Source organism: Oryctolagus cuniculus, chromosome 17, assembly GCF_051225735.1.
Source record: "Oryctolagus cuniculus isolate XC-2025 breed Fujian yellow rabbit chromosome 17, ASM5122573v1, whole genome shotgun sequence".
Classification (NCBI taxonomy): Eukaryota; Metazoa; Chordata; class Mammalia; order Lagomorpha; family Leporidae; genus Oryctolagus; species Oryctolagus cuniculus.
The window spans coordinates 53,311,067-53,332,415 of record NC_142883.1 but is presented as its reverse complement, the minus strand read 5'-3'; the positions used below and the strand labels follow the sequence as shown (position 1 = coordinate 53,332,415).

The 21,349-nt window shown below is 55.7% G+C and overlaps 1 protein-coding gene across 2 annotated transcripts in view; it reads left to right on the top strand.

The window, feature by feature from the left end:
- The first annotated feature begins 2 nt into the window (after positions 1–2).
- Positions 3–21,349, top strand: part of PIK3R5 (phosphoinositide-3-kinase regulatory subunit 5) — a 72,482-nt gene continuing 51,135 nt past the window's right edge. For both annotated transcript variants that reach the window (XM_008270735.5, XM_002718969.6), the window contains exon 1: positions 3–141. The gene's annotated coding sequence lies outside the window, so the exon portion shown is untranslated. The remainder of the gene's footprint in view (positions 142–21,349) is intronic.

The window sequence follows — 21,349 nt, the reverse complement described above, 5'->3', positions numbered from 1 at the left end:
TAGCGCCTCGCCCCACCCCCGAGCGGCGGACGGGACTGATGCTGGGACTGGCCGCGCCGCTCCAGCCGGGCGCGGTGGTCCCGACCCGAAGCGCAGGGAGTCGTCGCTGGAGAGGGGCTCGGCGCCCGGTGGGGACTGCAGGTGTGTGGGGGTCGGGCGGCTGGGCTGGGCGGCGGTGGCAGAGCGGGAGCAGGCTCCGGGCTGTCGGGGAGAAGCCGCGGCAGCAGGTGTCCTGCACAGGTGCTGCTGCCTTCGGGCTCGGTGGAGAGGGCCAGCACTAGCCCTCTCGGTCAGCCGGGACCCGGAAGGGGCATCCCGGAGACCGTCCATTGCCGTCCAGGTGGCCACTCCCGGACGCCTCTGCGCGGCCGGGCGCTCCTGCAGCCTTCCTGCCTGCGTCGTGGGGTCCAGGAGCCAGCCCACCCCCAACCCCAGCTTGGGCTTAGCACCCTCTCCGGGGCGCACCGGAGTCAGAGGTCCTTGGCCACCAGGACCTGGAAGGCTTGGGGTGGGGGGGCATGGAGCCTACTACCCCTTGCTAGCGAGCCGGGCGTGCACGGTGGGTGCGGCAGGCAGGCTCTGTCCGTCTGAGGGTGTGGGTCTGCACTCTGGGAGTCCTCACAAGACGGCACGGGTGTTGGCACGTGTGTGCGTGCGCGCCCGGAGCCATCCCAGGCCTGGGGGTATGCTCGCGAGAAGTGGGGGTCGTAGGAGAAGGCAGGCGACATGAAAGCTGCAGGATGTGGTGTGAAGTAAGCAGACTCCTGCGGGGGAGGAGGAAGAGGAGGAGGAGGAGAAGGAGGTGGTGGTGGTGGTAGTGGGTAGGCACAGGAGGACTTGAAAATAGGCCAAGTCAGCCTGGGAGGTCCCTTCCGATTACTGACCCCTCCCTCCCAGAAGGGGTCTTTGAAGAGGTCTCGGGAAATGTGTCTTAGGGAAAAAAACTATAAGCATGGATTTCAAAACATTTTTGCATCCAAACAAACCTACCTTATAATTCGGGTTTTTGAAAACGTGGAGGTCTGCTGCACGCTGTCCCTCCTCCTCTGTGGAGACCACCTGGGGCAGCCGGGGCTCCCACAGCTGCCAACACTTGCTGTGTTTGTGAAAACCCACATTCCCTAGGCTCCAGCCCGGCAGCAGTCTGGAATGGTAGTTGGGAGAAGTTTTCCTAGGCTCCTTAGGTGATGACGCCAGAGCCAGCACTTAGGCACCCTGCGTGGTGGGGAGGAGGGACGTGAGTCCCAGCCAGGCAGGGCTGTGTGACTGTCAGTCTCTCACTGCCCCTCTCCCAGCCCCAGTCTCCTGAGCTGTGAGATGGGCTCTGACCTTGCATGGCAAGGTCAATGGATGAGGGTGATGAGGGCAGGTGTGTGAATAGTTGTAGAACAAGAGAGTGGGCATCCAGGGCTCCCTTGCTTCCCGAGCGTGGTGTGTGTCTCCAGTGAGGGGCCTATGGGAGACAAAGAAGACAGCTTTTTTGCGGGGGGGGGGGTGTCCATTCGTCTTCCTGCTTTGGGCTACAGGAAGGCTTGAGGGTGCTGTGTGCTGCGGTTTTAAGAACCCCCATCCTCTTGTCTCCAGCTCGGATGGGGGATGCTTGTGGTCTCCCCCCCCCCCCATGCTGCAGGGGAAGCAGGAGTGCCTCTGCCTCTGCCTCCTCTTCCTCCCTCCCACACAGCACCTTTTGTTTCTTTCAAGAGTAATCCAGTGGGCGCTAACCGAAGGTTCTGGGTGATGAGTGCGTTTGGAGTGGAGGCTGCTCCTCCATCCCAGGGTAGCCTTGGACCCAAGTTCCTGCTGCGGCCAGAGAAGTGCCCAAGTCTTTCCCCTAGGATAGCGTGGAGTTTGGCAGCCCCAGCATGGGTGCAGCCGAGCGCTGGAGCTGAACCCACTTGGCCTCTGTTGAAAGAGCCTCATCCCAGGGGGCTGAGCCCTCTGGGACCCCTGTGAACCACAGCCCTTTTTGGTCTCAGCTGATGGGGCTGAAAGCTGAAATCAGTTTACCGGGGAGGGCGGGGAAGAGTGATCACCAGCAGGTGTGGGGGTGGCGGTGGGGGTGTTTAGTTGGAGCTTCTGGACTAGAGGGGAGGTGCGGGGAGGCAGAAGGAGGAACCCAGCTCGCTGTGTCCCAAAGGGAAGAGGATGTACAAGGCTGTTTCGTTGGTTTGGGGATGGATGTGTTCTCAGGTTTTAAGAGCACTGACACCCAAAGTGTGTCTTACCCTGACATCTGATGGTTTGTAATTGGCAATAGTCTTTGGGTGCCTTTCTTTCTTTCTACCTTTTCTTTTCTTTTTTATTTATTTGAGAGGCAGCATTAGAGAGAGGGAGAGGCAGAAAGCTCTTCCAATTGCTGGTTCTCTCCCCAGATGGCCACAACAGCCGGAGCTGGGCTGATCAGAAGCCAGGAGCCAGGAGCTTCTTCTGGGTCTCCCACGTGGGTGCAGGGGCCCAAGCACTCGGGCCATCTTTGCTGCTTTCTCAGGCCACAGCAGAAAGCTGGATCGGAAGTGGAGCAGCTGGGATGCAAACCGATGCTGCAGGTGGAGGCTTAGCCTACTACGACACAGCGCCAGCTCTTGGGGGCACCCGTCTCGTTGTTGGTGGCCTCTTAGATTCCATTCCACACCCTGCATTTCTTTCAGAGTTGGGGGTGTGCTCTGGGGGTACACACAGACTGCTTCCATTCTCATCCTGTGCACGCAGCATTTTGCCCAGGTCTCACTGCCAAGTGCCAGAACTTTCTGTCAGATCTGGTTTTAGAGGAGCTCTCTGCGAATCGGGCTGCTGGCCATCATGCATCCTGCACCCGGGGTGTGACTGGGCTGTCTCCTGACATGTTGGTGATTCTGGTGCGCCTTTGTCTTATGCACCTTGGCTCTACTCCGAGGAGATTTTTGGTGTTCTCTCTCATCTTTGTTTTTGGCCTTTTTCTCCCCTTGGCTGTGATTGCACGGTGTTGGGTACTGGGCTGAGAACTTCGTGTTTAATTTTCACAGCTGCATCTGCCTGCATTTTCAGTGCAAGGAAGCTGAGGGTTGGGGCCACACGGTTGGAAAGTGCTGGAATTGGGTTAACCCCACTTAAAAAAAGTCTGCTCTCTCTCTCTCTCTTTTTTTTTTAAAGATTTATTAATTTATTTGAAAGGCAGAACTACAGAGAGGCAGAGGCAGAGAAGGAGGTCTTCCATCCACTGGTTCACTCCCCAAATGGCCACAAGGGCTGGAGCTGAGCTGAGCTGAAGTCAGGAGCTTTTTCTAGGTCTCCTATGTGGGCGCGGAGACCCAAGGACTTGGGCCATCTTCTGCTGCTTTCCCAGGCCATAGCAGAGAGCTGGATCAGAAGTGGAGCAGCGGGGACCCATATGGGATATTCACACTGCAGGTGGCAGCTTTACCTGCAATGCCACCTGCCCCCCCCCCCCCCCCCCAGCGTCTGCTCTTGATCTGAGATGACCAAATCTAAGCAACAGCCTGCTCAGGTCGAGTGCTTGCCCTGCAGGGCACGGCTCTGGGCGTGAAGTGTGTTATATGTCTGTCTATTTCTGGATTCTGGATAGTTAAGGGAATCTGGCTTCTAGATAAGTGAGACAGCCACAGCGAGGTATACCCAGGAGGAGGCTGGGGCCAGCGAGGGCGGAGAAGTGGTGACTTCTGGGGCACAGCAGGTCCTCCTGGAGTCTGCCAACTGGGTTGCTAGACTATGGGCTACAGGGCATCCCTGGAAGACTCCTGTCCCCAGGCTCCGCCTCTGTCCCGCTGCCATGGTGATGTGAGATGACAAACGCAGTGATGCCCCATCCCCCATTCACATGGGCAGCCAGATCCACCCCTGCTGCTTCCTCTGTGCCTTCGCATGTGCTGTTCCTTCTTCCCAGATTGCCCTTCCCAGCTCAAGCCCCATCCTCTGGAGCCCTCCTCAACCCCTTCCCTCCTCCAGAGCCTGAACACCTGCTCCTCTGTCCCTGCTGTGCTTTCCGTGGCCTCTGTGCAGGGTCTGCCCAGGTAGAGCACAGCTGTGGCCACGCTGTGGCCAGGAAACCCCCAGGCACACCGCGGTGGGAGCCGCCAGGACTCAGGAGGTGGGGGTGGGGGGCGCTGGGGTGGGGCCAGGAGGGAGGGGTGTGCTTTTCATTTTCGTGTCCTCCCGAGAAGCCATGCAGTTGTTGACCTAGGCAAATGAGCTTGTGTGGTTTCCTCCCCGGGCGGGGCTGCAGCGTGAGGGCTGAAGGAGGCGTCCAGGCTTCTGTGTCCTGTGGACTGGCCTGACCCCTCCGCTCCTAGCCGTGGATGTTGGCAGAGCCACGGGCCTATCTGGGTGTCAGTTTTCCCACCTGTAGGTTGGGTGGGTGTGAGGTGCTGGTGCTTTCCGCGGCCCCGCTTAGCCTCTACCATTCACCTCCTCCGCTCGGCACTTTACCTTTTCACAGCTCACGCATTTGGCTAGGGATCCTCTGCCTTTGTGCGTCTCCATCAACAGCTAAGGGAGTCCCCATCCGCGGAAAACTCCTTGCCTCTTAGGAGCCACTCCTCTTGGAGATCCAGGCGTCCCGTGGCATCCGAGAAGCCCCCCATTCAGCTCCCAACACCGTCTTCCTCCCCGACTGGGGACGCCTCTGCAGACACGTGCCTGAGCAGCTGCGCCCCAACGGCATAGTGGTTTGGACCGTGGCCAGGTCTGTCTGCACACGGCTACCTCCATTCATCCTGGCCGGAACAGCCAGCCTCCCCCGTGTGCTGTGTGCATCAGTTAAGGTAGATCCGCTAAGGCAGCTGTCCAGACAGAGTGGACCCCTTCGAAAATGTGATGGAAGGGGCTGGCACCATGGCATAGTAGGCTAAGCATCTGCCTGTGGTGCCAGCACCCCATATGGGCTCTGGTTTGAGTCCCGGCTGCTCCACTTCTGATCCAGCTCCCTGCAAGTAGCCTGGAAAAGCAGTAGAAGATGGCCCAAGTGCACGGGCCCCGGCACCTGCTTGGGGGACCTGGAAGAAGCTCCTGGCTTTGGATTGGTCCAGCTCTGACTATTGTGGCCATTCAGGGAGTGAACCAGAAGATGGAAGACCTCTCTCTCTCTCTGCCTCTTAAACTCTTAAAAAAGAAAATGCATGAGCACCCACGTACGTGAGAACATGATGCACGCCTCCATGCTCTCACTCTCGCACCCTCCCTGTTTCAAATGCTGCATAGAATTTCAGCGTCTTCTCCCACCCTTACAGTCCACCAATGAATCCTAGTTAGTGACTCCTGCTCTAGAAACTGCTCCGCCCAGCTGTTGTCAGAATCAGAAGCAGGGGGTTGGGGGGGGGAGCGGATGAGAATCCCATGGAGGACATCCCTGGTGACTCGGTAGTGAGAACTCAGGGTGGTGCACTGGGTGCCTCACTCCCTGACCCGGGGCCATGGCAATGGGCATACTTTCGGGACTGCTCATCGAGTTTGGATTTCAGTCCATGTCCAAAGGGACGAGAGGGCCTTGCCTTTACCAGTGGAGTCTTAGGCTGTTCTCACCAACAGCAGCGGCTGAGCAGCGGCCCGGCGGCCTTGGCTGTTTGTTGGTGAGCTTGGTCGCTGTTCTGCAGGGCTGTGTCTTGAAGCAGAGTGCCCTGTGTGGAGGAAGTGCTCTCTAGTTCCTCATTTTTACTTTAGAAGCATGAATGGATGCTAAGATTGCCCAATACCTCTTTTTTTTTTTTTTTTTTTAAGTTTGTTTGTTTATTTGAAGGGCAGAGTTACAGAGAGGCAGAGACAGAGAGCGAAAGAGAGTTCTTCCATCTGCTGCTTCACTTCCCAAAATGGTCATAATGGCCGGGGCAGGGTCCATCCACAGCCAAGAGCCAGAAACTTCTCCCGAGTCTCCCACATGGGTGCAGGGGCCCAAGGACCTGGGCCATCTTCCACTGCTTTCCCAGGCCATAGCAGGGAGCTGGATCAGAAGTGGAGCAGCCGGGACTGGAACCAGTGCCCATATGGGATGCCAGCACTGCAGGCGGTGGCTTTACCCTCTATGCCACAGCACTGGGCTCCACCCAGTACTTTTTAAAGCATTTTCTAGGATATTCTTGTGTGTGTTTTTTTGCCTCGAGATGAATGATGTGACACAGCCTGCTATTGGTGTCTGTGAACTGAGCCCTCCTTAGTGTGTTTCTGGACTAAACTCAGTTCGACCCAGGTGTTTTATTCTGTGACCGCATTCAGAATGTTTGCATCTCTGTGCACAAGTCATTTCGCCCTGCGTTCCTCCTCTGTGTTGCCAGTTGTTTTTTTAAAAATATTTATTATTATTTATGTGAATGAGAGAGAGGTTGATTTTCCATCTGCTGGCTCATCCCCCAAATGGCTGCAACAACAGGGGCTGGGCCAGGTTGAAGCCAAGAGTCAGGAACTCCATCTGGGTCTCCCACATGGGCAGCAGGGGCCCAAGCACTTGGACCATCCTCTGCTGCTTCCCAGGTGCATCAGCAGGGAGCTGGATGGGAAGTGGAGCAGCCGGGACTTGAACCAGCACTCTGATAGGGCGTGCCAGTATCTCAGGCTGCAGCTTAACCTGCTACACCACGATGCTGCCCCTGTGCCGGTTTCCGATAGGCTGGCTTTGCAAAGTGCTTTGGGGAGTGCTTCCTTTTCACCCTGGGCCAGCTTGCAGAGAAGGTGGACTTTCTGGAATGTTCCTGGAATGTTGAGAGAACAGCAGCTCTGGTGGGAGGGCCTCCGCTGCTGGAGTCTCAGCTTTCTACACCCCAAGCCATCTCCCCCCTCCCCAGTCCCTCCAGGATCACCCCTAGAAACCACAGTGTCCCCACGCGATGCCCGGGAGTCGTCTTTGACACGTGGCTTCCAACAGTCAGCTGTGAGTCCCAGCAGTCCTTACTTTGTGTCCTGTGGCTGATGGGAAGGCCCCGGCTGCACTGAACTGGGTGGATCCCTCCAGAGCTGCCTGTATGGGGGATGCTGGTCAGCCCCTTAAAAATGTTTTTAAAAAATCCATTTATTGGAGAAGCAGAAAAATGGGGAGAAGGAGAGAGACAGAGAGCACTCCATCCACTGGTTCGTTCCTCAGATGCCCACAACAAAGCCAGGAGCCGGGACCACGATCCGGGTCTCCCTCGTGGGTGGCAGGAACCCAGTTCCTTGAGCCATCACTGCTGCCTCCCAAGGTGTGCATGAGCAGGAAGCTGGAGTCCAGAGCCAGAGGCAAGCATCAAAGCCCGGTGCTCCAGTGTGGGCGTCTTTAAGTGATGTGCCTTGGGTCAACCACCTTAGACCTGGAGAAGGGGAGCAAGATGGCGGTGACATCCTATGAGACGATGAAAGGTGTGGAGACATCTTTCTCTAAGAAGAGGAGGCAGGAGCGAAGCCGTATCCATCTTCGGGTGTTTGCAAGGCAGCGTCTTTTAGAAACAGTAAAGACCTTCGTGGGATCATCCTCCAGGAATGGGAGTGTAAGGAAATGGACTCCAGCTCGCAGTGGGGACTTGGAGAGATCCTAGGGAAACTCGGAGCAGACCAACACCGGAACACGTGGCTGTACTGTAGTGAGCGCCCCAGTGAGGGGGGTGTTTGCTGTGAGAACGGAGATGAGACAGCCCATTTCTAAATGTCTCTGGTTCTCCAAGTCGAGGTGTCTGTGGCTGATTGGGTGTATGTTGGTCACTCAGAGAACATAGTTTGAGTGTAAGAAGTTCAGTGTTGGGGGGGAGGGAGTGGCATTGTGGCACAGTGGGTTAAGCTGCCACCTGTGATGCATCATCCCATACGGGTGCCGGTTCGAGTCCCAGCTGCTCCACTTCTGATCTGGCTCCCTGCTAAGGCACCTGGGAAAGCAGCGGAAGATGGCCTGAGTGCCTGGGCCTCATCCTGCCACCCACATGGGAGACCTGGATGGAGGTGTAGGCTCCTAGTTTCAGCCCAGCCCCAGCCATTGTGACCATTTGGAGAGTGAACAAGCAATGGAAGATATTTCTGTTCTCTGTAACTCTGCCTTTTAAATGAATAAATAAGAATTAAAAAAAAAAAAAAACCCACTCCCCCAGAGCAGAGGCACCTTGGGTGTTAGGAAGCCGTAGCTGTCTGTGGAGAGAGAGATGTTCAGCTCCTACTGGATGGAGATCTGCATTGGCTGGGAGCCTGTGCTGGTCTAAGGTGGTTGACCCAAGGCAGATCACTTAAAGACGCCCACACTGGAGCACCGGGCTTTGATGCTTGCCTCTGGCTCTGGACTCCAGCTTCCTGCTCATGCACATCTTGGGAGGCAGCAGTGATGGCAAGGAACTGGGTTCCTGCCGCCCACGAGGGAGACCCGGATCATGGTCCCGGCTCCTGGCTTTGTTGTGGGCATCTGAGGAACGAACCAGTGGATGGAGTGCTCTCTGTCTCTCTCTTTCTCTCCTATGCTGGGAGCCTGGGTTTTTCTGGGTGTCTCTCGCTCCTGGCTCCCTTTAACGCTCGGTGAGATACACAAGTTGAGCCATTTCCAAATTGCCGTCCTCTGTGGCTGTCTCAGACCAGCTGCTGGGGGTGGAGCTGGGGACAGACAGGCTCTGCTCCTGCTGGGGGCTTTGGGCCGGTGTTTCCTGGGGCCTTGGGTTTTGCATTCACTTCTGTAGACGTGTTGGGAGTTTCACTTTGAAACAGCTAGAAGCTGCGAGCTCTCCTGGGTTTATGAATGTGCACCAGGGCTATGGTGCGATAGGCAGGCTGCAGCGGGAGAGGAGGGGGCTGTGGCCGCTGCCCCTGTGCCTGCTGCCTCTTTCCCTCTGAGCCAAATGGACATAATAATGCTGACCCCCCTCCTCTGCCCAGCCCCACCCCCACCCCCAGCCCCACCCCCACCGCACCCCCACCTTGGGTTTTCAAAGCCTGCTCACCGAGTATAGCCTTTTCAGAGCCGCTGTGACGGCTAAGCAGAGAAGGGCCCTGCTGCTTCCCTCCTGGGCACCCCAAGTCCCTGATGCGAACACAGTGGCAGCAACCTCTCCTCCAGCCCACATTGCCGTGTTGGGTGGCTCTGTGCTGGCAAATCCCAGGGGCGTCTCGCCAGCCTGCTGCTTCCTCTGTGATGTCCGTAGCACCTGAAGCTCAGCACTCTCACCTGTGGTCCCCGCTCCACTCACACCTGCGGCCATGCACCTGTCGGCCCCAGAAGTGCTTGTCACCGAGGACCCACGCGGGCCCTTCTCCAGGGGGACTGGGGGGGGGGTAGCCCTGGCTCCGCCTGCAGCCTCCTCGGCCGACTTCCCCACTTTTGTCTTCGCCCGAGCCGCGGGTTGGCGTCCTCGCCAGGTCGGCCTCTGTCGCCCTTGCTCTCCAGCTGCCCACCTGTGCTGCTGGCTTCTCGGCCTTCCTCACTGCTCTCGTCCAATCCAGTTTAGACCCAAAGGGTGTCATTGCCCCCCTCAACCTTCCTGGCGCAGAAACTGTGTCCCACCACCACCAACTGCTTGGGTGGCTGAGGGCCCGGCGAGCTGGGCTGCCCCTGACCTGAGGTCTTTGTGGGGCTCCGTCACCTTGCCTACCACCCCCTGCCCCAGGGGTCTGCATCCACCAACATCTTGCTGGCCTCCTGGGGCCGTCTGAAGGGGCTTCGGCCACCTGGGTCATTGCCCTCCAGTCGGGGACAAGGCTGATGTCCTCCACTTTGGGCCCCATGAGTCCCTGGCAAGGCCACGCACCTTGGAAATCCGCTCACCCGGCTCTAGGGCAGTCGAATCCCAGAGGAGCGGTTCTCCAAGTCTGAGAGTCACAGAAGCCCTGGGTCATCTCCCCCACGGGGACAGCTTCTGCAGAGAGCCTGGAGAAGTGTCCCATTGGCAACACAGTGGGGTAGGGGTGACTTCCTGTACTGCCTGCCTGAAAGGCTGTGGGGTGGGAGGGACTTCCTGTCCTACCTGCCAGGCAGATTGTTGGGGGGAGGGGGCCTCCTGTCCCGCCTGCTGGGCAGTCTGTGGGGTGGGAGGGACTTCCTGTCCCACTTGCCACGTGGACTGTGGGGTGGGAGGGGCTTCCTGTCCTACCTGCCAGGAAAACCATGGGATAGGAGGGACTTCCTGTCCACTTCAGGGTAGTGGGGCTAAGATGCGGCTGGAAGACCTCTGGGGATTCTGCAGATGACCCCAGGGTCTCCCTGGCACACCTGACCCTGGAGGAAGTCAATACTGATGACAAACTCGGGCTTTTAAGTTAGGAGCAAACGCAGTGTTATGAATAATTGTGATTCGTTTGCTTGCTGTCCTGTATCGCTTGCAAATACATGAATCATTTTCCCTAAACATGGAATCTGTTAGGGCAAAAGAAATCTTCTCGCGTCATGCCTCAACAGGAGGCACGGGGCGGAGTAAACAAGACAGGGTCCTTTTGTTTTTCCCTTAAAAAAATAAGGTTTATTATTTATTTGAAAGGCAGAATTACATCTTCCATCCACTGGCTCATTCTCCAGGTCGCAATGGCCAGGACTGGACCAGGCTGAAGCCAGGAGCCTGGAATTCCATCCTGGTCACTCACGAGGGTGGCAGGGGCCCATGCACTTGGGTCATCTGCTGCTGTCTTCCCAGGAGCATTAGCAGGGAGCTGGATCAGAAGTGGAGCAGCCACTGACAGCCAGTAACTGCATTTCACTTGTTAGACAACCGTATGACGACTGAACTACTCATCAGTGTAGTGGTTTGTCTGTCGTATTGAGTGATTCCAAATAGTGCTGGCTTCAACACGGCTAAGCATTGTTCCCCTCTCATTTAACAGTCTGAGAAAAAGCAGTGCGGACTTTACAGGTTGAGAACTAAAGTCCTTTTGTCTTGTTGCTCTGCCTTTCTCAACATGTAGCTTTTGATCTCATGGTCCATGGTGGCTGCTCTAGCACGTTCATTACATCTGCAGTCCAGCTAGCAAGAGGAGGAAAAGTGTGATTTGGAAATTGTACTTATCAATGGCTACTTGTATTTTGGTGCCCACGCTTGGTTATAAGAGCATCTGGGAAATGTAGTCTAAAATTCCTGAAAGTTATATTACAGTCGAGGAAGGGAGAGTGGACATGGGAGGGTGATGATCAGTCTCATCCACATTCGAATGCTGCTCGCCTGAGATCTTTGTGAATCTTTACTGTCACATCCGTGTTCCTAAGCCCTTCTGTCGTGGAATGAGAATGCCTTGTAAGCCCTATTGAAGATCATTAATAGAAGATAGCATGCTAGACCAAGGGGTGGAATGAACCCACACGTTGGACTGCTATTCCACCTTAGAGACGGATGAGATTGACACGTGCGGTGACACTGATGAACTAAGAGTGCTAGGGCAGACACGGAAGGACAAGCAGGCTCCAACCCCACCCAGATAAGGTAGCGAGAGTTACCAGACTCGCAGAGACAGGAAGTAGATTGGAGGGGGCCAGAGGCTGGGGGGGAGCGGGGCTGGGGAGTTCCTGTTTGTGGGGTGCTTTAGTCTGGGAAGATGCAGAAGTTCTGAAGGTGGACGGGGGTGCTGGATGCACAGCAGTGTGGGGCCACCTCCCACCTCTGAACCGTACCCTTGCGAGTTGTCTGCGGTGATCCATTGGATATGCGGTAGATTTTTGCCAAAGCGGAGCACTCTGGGAAGCTGAGTGGGCTTCCGTGGGTGGGGGAGGCTGTGAAGCCACTGGTGAACTCCTGTGTGTTACCTTGTTTATGGTTTACGTTGTCATGACATTCTGGCTAGACTTGCTGAATTCCAGATGGGCATCACCTGCTTGCATTTTTATTGATTGATTTATTAGAGAGAGAGAGTCGGTCCGGTGAACCATTAGGATTCAATCCCAAATGCCTGCTAAGGCCAGGGTCAAACCAAAGCCAGGAGCCAGGGACACCATCCAGGCCTCTTATGTGGGTGGCAGGAACCTGACTGTTGGAGCCATCACTGCTTCCTGGGGGCTGCATTTGCGGGGAGCCCGAGTTGGGAGCCGGAGCTGAGTACTGAATCCAGGCCCTCCAGTGTGGGGCGTGAGCACCTTAAATGCTGGGCCGAGCGCCCACTCCTCATCCCCCATGGAGTTGGTGGATGCATCCATCACTCCTGATCCTTCCCTGCGTGTTCACAAATGGCCCGCTGATCATGCGTGAACACTCCCGCGGGGACTGGCAGACAGAGATACCTGTCCCTGCATCCTATGCCTTTTCCATCCTCCAACTGAGGAGCCTCTCTCTCTCCCTCCCTCCCCCTCCCCCTCCCCCTCTCCCTCTCCCTTCCCCTCTCCTCTCTCATATACGTTTCCTTTCCTCCAGTTCTGCAGAGATTACGGGTGCCATTCCCTGCTGCCCAGTGCTTTCTGACTCCGGGATGCACTTACCCTGCACCCCAGAGCTTGCCTTGAGCAGCAGGGCTCCCTCCATAGCAAACCCTTCTCCCCCCAGCCTCCCTCTCACCCTGCGGCCAGCGTGATGGTCTAAGCCCCAAGGCCTGTGTGTGTGTGTTACTCCACCTCAGGATTCAGCAGTGGCTCCACAGGGCCCTGAGTAAGCCCTAAAGCACCGGGCGTGCACGCAGTCCACACCGCAGCCCTCATGGCTCCACCTCCCAAGGCCACTACACACTCCATCCTCCAGCTGGAGAGAGCAGCTCTCTTGCCCGAGGGAACCGGCTCCTGTCTCTGCCCTCTGTTCCCACCTGCCACGTCTGAATCTCATCTGGGTCAGCTTCTCCCTAGAGTTTGCCCATTCTGGAGGGGCTTTGCCAGCTGGTGCACTCCCTCCTCCAAGCTCCTGCCTCACTGGACCCCTGCTGGGACTCCTCACCCACTGGGCATTTTCTCCTTTGAGGGTGATTTTGCGTGGTGCAGCCCGGAACTTCCCAGTGCATGTCCCTTGGGTGCCTGTGCAGGAGTGGAGGTGCCAGCTCGTGGCACCTGCTACATCACCATCGGCAAAGTGGTCCTCGCGGCATCCAGTGCCGCCTGCAGCCGTGGCTCCTGACCCTGCTTCCCAACCTCACGGAGATGTGGTTTTAAATTTGCATTTCCCTTGGGACTAATCACACAGCAGCGGCCACTGGGACGTCCTCTTGGGCGAAGCACCCACTCAAGTCTTTCGCCCGCTTTCTATTGCGTCGTCTGCCCTTTTTTGGTGGTGTTCTGGTTGCTTGTGTCACAGTGTGGCGAGCACTCAGGAACACTTCTGCCTGGCCCTGGGCTCTGTGAGGTTACTGGACCTTGGTGTCCCTCAGTACCTTTCTGTTGACCGAGCGGCCCATCTTGTCCATTCTTTCCAGAAAGGCGGCCATCCTCCTGGAGAGGGAAAAAGACGCAGGCAAAATCAGGGTGGGCTGCTACCCTCACTCAGTTGGCCGGGTCCCTCCTGGTCTGGATTCCGGAAGGAGCATCACAAGGCCCCTGTGTGATGTCGTCATTGTTTTTCAGGAGCCTGGCTTTCGTGACCTGCTTATCCTTGCTCTATCTCGCCCAGGAAGCCGCCCTGGCTCCTTTCACACCCCTCCCCCATTCTCCCTTGGGGCACCCCTGACTGCGCCTGCACATTGCCACCATCTCTGGCTCCTGGCCTCTGGGAAATGTGCTTTGTCCAAGTCCGCAGCTGGTGTCAGGCATTTTCTTCCGGGATTACTACAGACCTGAGCGATGTGTTCTCCCTGTTTCCCTCTCACTTCTGTGTCTTGTTTTGTTTTTTAAAGGTATATTTATTTATTTGAAAGGCACAGTTACAGAGAGGCAGAGAGACAAAGACAGAGACAGAAAGAGATCTTCCATCCGCTGGTTCATCCCCAGTTGTCCGCAATGGCCAGAACTGGGCTGATCGGAAACCAGGAGCTTCTTCCAGGTCTCCCACACGGGTGCAGGGGCCCAAGCACTTGGGCCATCTTCTACTGCTTTCCCAGGCCATAGCAGAGAGCTGGATTGGAAGAGGAGCAGCTGGGACTCGAACAGGCGCTCATATGGGATGCTGGTACTGCAGGCAGCGGCTTTACCCTGTACGCCACACTGCCAGCCCTTCTTTCTTCTGTTTTACAAATGCTTTGTGGTTCTGGGTCAGAAAGAGATGGAGGTTGGAAGAAGCGCTCTCCTGATTGCTCCCAAGAGCCTCCCAGAGGTGACAGGAACAGAAGAGGCAGGATTAACCTGGGGGCCTAGTTTAGCTGAGTCAGCAGAGTCCCCTGCCATGCCTTGAGCTTGGCTCTGGGTCAATTTTACAGCCATGCAAGAAAAGCAGCACTAGCGAGGTGGGCACTGTGGCACGGTAAGAAGAGTCGCTGCTTGCAATGCCTGTGTCAGGGCACTGGTTCAAGTCCCGGCTGCTCCACTTCTGATCCAGCTCCCTGCTAATGCACCTGGGAAAGCAGTGGAGGATGGCCCAAGTGCTTGGGCCCCTGCACCCACACAGGAGACCTGAAAGAAGCTCCTGGCTTCAGGCTGGCCCAGTCTTGGCTGTTGTGTCCAAAGAACCAGTGGGTGGAAGATCCATCTCTGTTACTCTGTTTTTCAAATAAAACGAATGAATACATCCTGAAAACACAGAAAGAAAAGTAGCACCGGGCCAGGCGTGGGCAGTGCCACACGCTCATCCCCTCAGACCTCTCTGTTGCCTGCTCATTCATTCATTCATGTAGCAACAATGCTCCAGCCACTCTTCAAAGCCCGCACGGAACCCAGGAGGGATAAGCAGACGACACGAGTGCCCTAAGGAAGCCCAGGGCATCAGCTGGAGATGGATATGCCGGAGCAGGTGAAGCAGTGTGCTCTGGAGTCAGGGTTTGCCACAGTTGTAGGCCAAGGGGACGTCTGACATCTGCGAGCCTTCCAGGTAGAGGGAACGGCAGGTGAACAAGTCCAGGGCTGGATGTGGCGGCTTCCACGCTGGTGGCCACAAGGCCCAGTATTTGGAGTAAAGAAAGTATATTCATCCTTGTTGTGTCCACCAGAGCAGTTTCTGGTGGCTTGAACTCAGGTGGCTGCCCCTCAGGGCCGTCCCCGCTCTGACTCGCTGTGACGAGCTCACACGCCCCACGGATGGCACCATCTCTGAGTATTTATCTGGGTTCTGGCCACGTGGTCCCGTGGCTTCTGATCGTGTGGTCTGGTAACAGGAGATGTGTATGCCCTAGATATTTCTGAGGTGTGACAGATCCACCTGCCATGGGGTGGCCTGGGACTGCCACCAGCTGACGAGACTTGTGGGTTCTGTGGCAGGACAGGGTGGCTTGTGTTGAGTGATGTCTGAGGACTCTGCTGGGGAGACACCAACCATGGAGACTGCACGTGGCTTGGGCTTCCTCACATCATGACAAACCCCAGGGAGCTGGTGACGGCTCCTAGCTCCAAGTACAAGTAGTTGTCTATTTATTTAAAAGGTAGAGAGTTACAGAGAAAGAGGGAGAGACAGAGAGAGAAGCCTTCCATCCACTGGTTCACTCCCTAGATGGCTGCAATGGACAGGACCAAAGCCAGGAGAACTCTATCCAGGTCTCCCCCTCGTGAGCACAGGGGTCCAAGCATTTGGGTCATCTTCTGCTGCTTTCCTAGCTGCATTAGCAGGGAGCTGGATGGGAAGTGGAGCAGCTGGGACTTGAACCGGCGCCCATATGGGATGCTCATGTCACAGTTGTGGCTTTACCCACTGCACCACAGTGCCAGCCCAGGAGTGCAAAACTTCTTGCAAATGAAGCGGCAGGCGTGTGGCTGCTAATGAACCAGCCTTGGAAGCCACACTGCGTCTCCTCCTCTGCAGTCCATGGGCGGAAGCGGTCAGGAACCCACTGAGGTTTTCAGAGAGGGGCGCTGGATTCCACCCCTTGACGGAAGAGCAATGAGGATGTGTCACCAAGCAGGTGTGGGGTGGGTGGTGAGGAATGCTCATGTTGTGTCATCCCTGGGATGGCTGTGGTGGCTTTTCAGATGCCCTCTCAGCACCCCGTGCAGCCGAAACACCCAGGGGAGGGCGGTTGCTAGGACGACTGGCCTTCCACCACCCACCGCTCCCGCCAGGACTCTCTCGGGCTCTCCCGGGTCGGCTGTGCAGCCTCCCTTCTGAATGAGGAGCCAGGTGGAGGGAGCACGGCTCTGGGACTGGATTCTCATCCCCTGAGCTACATGAGTGTGTGTGAGTGTGTGTGGTCAGGATGACCTGCTGGTTTGTTAGACAACTCCTTGGAGCTGGTCCTCAACCAGAAAGTTTACCTGGCAAGCTTCCTGGGCACCAGCTGTGTGTGCTGAGTGGGTGGGAAGCCAGGGCCCACCTGGTGTGAGTGTTCCTACAGCTGGGCAGGACCCCCCAGGGGTAGGGGCCAAGCCCGGCTATGCAGGCTTATGGGCTGCAACCCAGCAGTTGCATGGTTGTCTGCACCCCAGGCACCACACTGTCCCTGGGGAGGAAGAGCCTCCTCCACGCCCTGCCTGCCCTCAAGCCAATTCAGTTGCCGTGAACTTGCAGGCCTCAGAGCAGAGATTGTGGCGGTGACACATAGGGGTTCCGTGTAGACGCCTTTCCCCTGGATGCAGTCACCCATGTGTTGCTGTGATGAGGCCCTTGGGTGCAGGGTTTCCTGGCACAGGAGGGCCCCACGTGTCGTGTTTGAGGAGACTGAGAAACTCACCGGCTCCCTGTCCTGCTGCTTCTAGAATCACCCTTGTCCCTGCGCCGGCTGGGTGCCTTGGAAGCCTGCAGGCAAGTTTGGTCAGTCGGGGTGGGGTCACCGGACTGACCCCATTTTCCTGGGTCACTGGGAAAAACATGTCCCCCTCCCATTCTCCATGGAATGCTCTGCCTGAACATTCCAGAATAAAACCGGGAGGCATGAGTGCCTCGAGGAGCTCATCCCCAGATTCCTGCAGTTCGGGCCCCGTCTTCGGATAAGCACAGAGCAGGCACCTGGCTTTCATTCCCTGGGGTGCCACAGATGGACTCGTGGAATTAGCAGCAGCTTGCTAGTTGTGGTCGTGGTGTGGTCAGGTTGGAGGCCGTCCTGGTCCTGATTCTTAAGAGATGGTGAGGGGTGTTTCCACAGCGATTAGGACACTGCCTGGGACAGCTGCATCCCACGTGACAGTACCCAGGTTCGCGTCCTGGCTCCGCTTCTAATTCTAGCTTTCTGCCAGTTCATATCCTGGAGAGAGCAGGGGGTGGCTCAGGTACTGGGGTCCCTGACATCATGTGGGAGGCCTGGATTGAGTTCCTGGCTCCTGGCTTTAGCCTGACCTCTCCTTTAGCTGTTGCAAGCATCTAAGGAGTGAACCAGCAGATGAGAGACCTCGCTTGTCTGTCTGTCTGGCACTGCCTGCCTTTCAGATAATAAAAACTTTAAAGGAGAAATGTGTGTTGAGGTGTTAGAGTGAATTCTGCACAATTGCTAAGACCTTCTCATGGTTCATAGGGTTCATTTAATATTTAGGGGATGTATGACAATATAGGGTCTTCAGCCTGTGTCTCACTTTCAACAGGTTCAGCTAAGTGTGTATGTGTGTGTGTGTGTGCACCTGTGGATATGAGCGTGTGGGCATGGGTGAATGTGTGTGAGGGTATGGGAATGTGTATGTGTTAGTACATGTGTGTGTGTCTGAGCATGTGAATGTGAGGATATGTGAGCATGTGACTGTGTATTTGAGTGTGAGCATGTGTGTGCATGTGTGAGATTGTGTGCATACACGTGTGTATGAGAGAACATGTGTGTACATGTGGGAATATGTGTGTGCATGAGCATGAATTTGTGTGAGATTGCGTATGCATGCATGTGGACTGGTGTGAGACCGTGTGTGCATGTGTGTGAGGTTACGTGCACACGTGTGCATGTGGGATAACATGTGTGCACATATGTGGATGTGTGTACATGCACATGAATTTGAGATTGTGCATGCATGCATATGTGTGTGTGAGCATGTGCGTGCGCATGTGTGAGGTTGTGTGTGCACACACGTGTGTATGTGGGTGTGCCCTAATGCCACGGGAAGGGCTTGGGGAGGCTGTGGGGTGAGCTGGCTGGCAGCTGGCAGAGGACACAGGTGTGGCCGGGCAGTCCCCAGAGGGCTTGCAGCCCGCTCCTCTGGGGATGCTCAGGCTGCTGCCCTCAGGGCTCCCCTGCCACATCCTGTGCCCCAGAGGTGCCGGCTGCTCTCGAAGCACAGGCCAGATGTGCAAATTCTGCGGCTGTGTCCGGGCTGCGCGCAGCACAGCTTGCTTTTCTTGGAAATCATCGGCGATTTGTTAGAAAAACAGGAAACATTGGGGCTGCCGGTGTGCATTTCGACTTTTCTTGTTTTTTGTTTTTGAACTCTTTTTATCTGTCTCAGTCTCGGGTGCTTGAAGGGTATTTCTGCACAGCCTTCTCCTGGGAGACTCTTCCTCTCATTCCTTCCCTTCTCTCTCCTCTCTCTCGGCTTCTGCCCCCTTGTCCACCCAGCCCAGGACATCCCTTGTCCCCTGATCCGGGAACCGTGGAAACATGATGATGTATGTCACTTTGGGCATGAGCTTCTGTACTGTCTGAGTCCCTCACACCTGCCATTCTCCTCTCTGTTCCCTACCCCCACGCCCAGTCTTGGCTAGACAGGAAGCAAAGTCTCTGTTCACAGGAACCTGCTGGAGTGGCCCCCAATTATCCTGCAGCTGACCAAGGGGGTGATGTGGCTGGAGTGGGAATCCCACGGGAGCTGGAGGACTCTCCAGGGGTCCAGATGGGAGAAGCCACAGCAAGGGGATGAGGCGGTCTGGGCCCAAGCTGTGGCTCTAAAATGCAGCAGGCAGCAGGGTGGGTGCCATGGTTCTGTCGGGCACCGATGCCGCTACTTCCTGGTGTCCTTTTGCTGGCTTTCACAAGTCTCCTCTGGTGCGGGTGAGCTCTGGGGGTGGTCCTCAAACCTTCAGCCCCGCACCCTACAGTGTGCCACAAAGGAGAGGTCCATTGTCCAGTCTGTGGCTGTACAAGGTGAGGTCTGGACAGGTCACGTGACTTGATCATTGCCACTGGCCCCCTACCCCCATCCTCACGCAGACTCTCAGTGGGTGAGAAGGGTGGTGGCTCCTGGCACGGGAGCTGCCCTGCCCCCTTCCTGCTGTGCCCTGCCCCTGAGTTTTCACTCATTGCTGGGCCCCCTCTCCCAGGGGAACGGGGCTCAGTGGCTGCCCTACCACAGTCATCTAAGAAGTCTGAGATGAGCGATTAGAAACTCCCTGTATCTCTCGGTGGTGGTGGTTGGGGGCGGGGGGGTGTTGTTTTAATCAGGAATTAAACTGCCTGGAGAGAGAGCATGTGTGAGACCATGTGCAGGTTGGGGACCGACATATGCTGTATTTGAGGAACCGTGGACCAAGGCAGGGGAGCAGGCGGGAAGGGGACCCCTTCGCCCTACAGAATGACAGTGACCAACCAGAGGCAGCGGCAGCCTGAGGGGAGGGGAGGGGAGGGGAAGGGAGGGGCCTCCCTCTGCCCCCCTGGCCCCCAACCCACCCCTCTGGTGCGCGGCTTCTGGGGGAGCTGGGTTCTCAGCCAGGGGACCGTGAACTTGAATGGGCAACATGTGACGTCGTTGTTTTCACTCGCCTCTAACCGGAGTCCGTGGTGAACACAGACATCAAGCCACAGTCATCTCAGTCGCACCTGGGACTCCGTCACCAACAGAAATCCAGATGTTTTCTGATTGTTTTACAGTGGTTGCCTGAACCTCAAATGTCACTTGAGCTTTTGAATTTTTTGTTACAAGCAGAGTTACCGCTGGTCTTGTTTCTCACTATCGAGAAGAGCACATAGTATCATTTTGTAAGTCTGATGATTTAAGAATAGACTGACGACTGCTTTTCAATGTCATTTCCTTTGCAATCCTGTGCATTTTACTTTGCGCCTTTGAAACATTGTTCTCAGCTTACCACATGGGCCCCAGGCATGGGGCTGGCACTGTGGGCAGAGCAGGTAAAGCTGCCACCTGCAGTGTTGGCATCCCTTATGGGTGCCGGTTCGAGTCCCAGCTGCTCCACTTCCGATCCAGCTCTCTGCTATGGCCTGGGAAAGCAGTAGAAGATGGCCCAAGTGCTTGGGCCCCTGCAACCACATGGGAGACCCAGAGGAAGCTACTGGCTTCAGATCAGATCAGCCTAGCTCCAGCTGTTGCAGCTATTTGGGGAGTGAACCAGTAGATGGACAACTTGCAGCTTTAAAGAAAAATTTGCAAGCAAAGAATTCTAGGTGTCACCTGGCAGCTGAGGAAGGCTTTGGGGCCAGGCAGACCTGCTTTCACTGGCTGCCAGCCCTGGGAAAAGGGAGTTGATAGCGCAGAGCTGTGTTCCTCACGTGCAGAGTGTGGAGATGAAGGGGTGCGTGGTTAGCCTAATGGTTAAGATGCCCACATCCTGCATTGGAATGCATGGCTTCAATGCCTGGCTCTGGCGCCTGACTCCAGCTTCCTGCTAATGCATACTCTGGGAGGCAGCAGGTGATGGCCAAGTACTTGGGTCCTTGTTTTCCATGTGGGAGACCTGGATTGAGCTCCTGGCTCCAGCCTCATCCTGGCCCTGGCTGTTGCATTTAGGAGCTGTCTTTGTCTCTGTCTGCCTCTGTGCCTCTAAAATAGTAAAAATTATTTTTAGAAAGTTCATGGCAAGTTGAATTCAAAGATAAATACGGTTTCATTTGCAATGGAGATGAAGACTTGTTCCCTGTGCAGGGGCCAAGCAGGCACAGTGAACATCATGGTGGGGAAATTGCTGGTGGCAGTGGCACCAGTTTATCTAAGCCCATGGGACTCCAGCAGGATTGTTTTTTAACTACAGGAGGAACTCTGGGCTAGCCTTATATCTTCTTTTATATACCCTTCTCCCACAGAAGGGTAAACTTGAGTCATACCTGGATAATCTCTCTCATCTTTTGCTCTGGGCTGGGTGCAAGATTCCCCCAGGGATCCAATATGAATCTTGAGTCGTAAGTTCAGGTCTTCAAGGGATACTTGATATGTCCAGCGTGGTGGAATAGTACGCAGTCATGAAAATGAATAAATACAGGTATATTCTCCAACCTGGGTGAAGCTGGCAAATATGCTATGTGGGAAAGGCCAGATGTGAAAGATCACCTATTGTGTGAGTCAATCTGTAGAGAATTCCAAAACAAGCAAATCACAGAAGACTATTCAGCGGAGAGGAGAGGGAAGAGTGGAGAATGGGTCTATAGAGGAGTAGAGAATGCGTTTCTTTCTGGAGTGATGGAAATGTCTGGAATTAGCATGATGGTTAGTGAAGACCACTGAAGGGTTGAAACCACGTTAAAATATTGAACTTGGTGTGATGTGAATTCTGTCTCAATAGAAAAGTAAACATCACTATCCTATGCTAAAAAGATAAAGGATGTTCTGAACAACTCTGTGCCCACAAGTTTGATAGATTCAGATGGAACA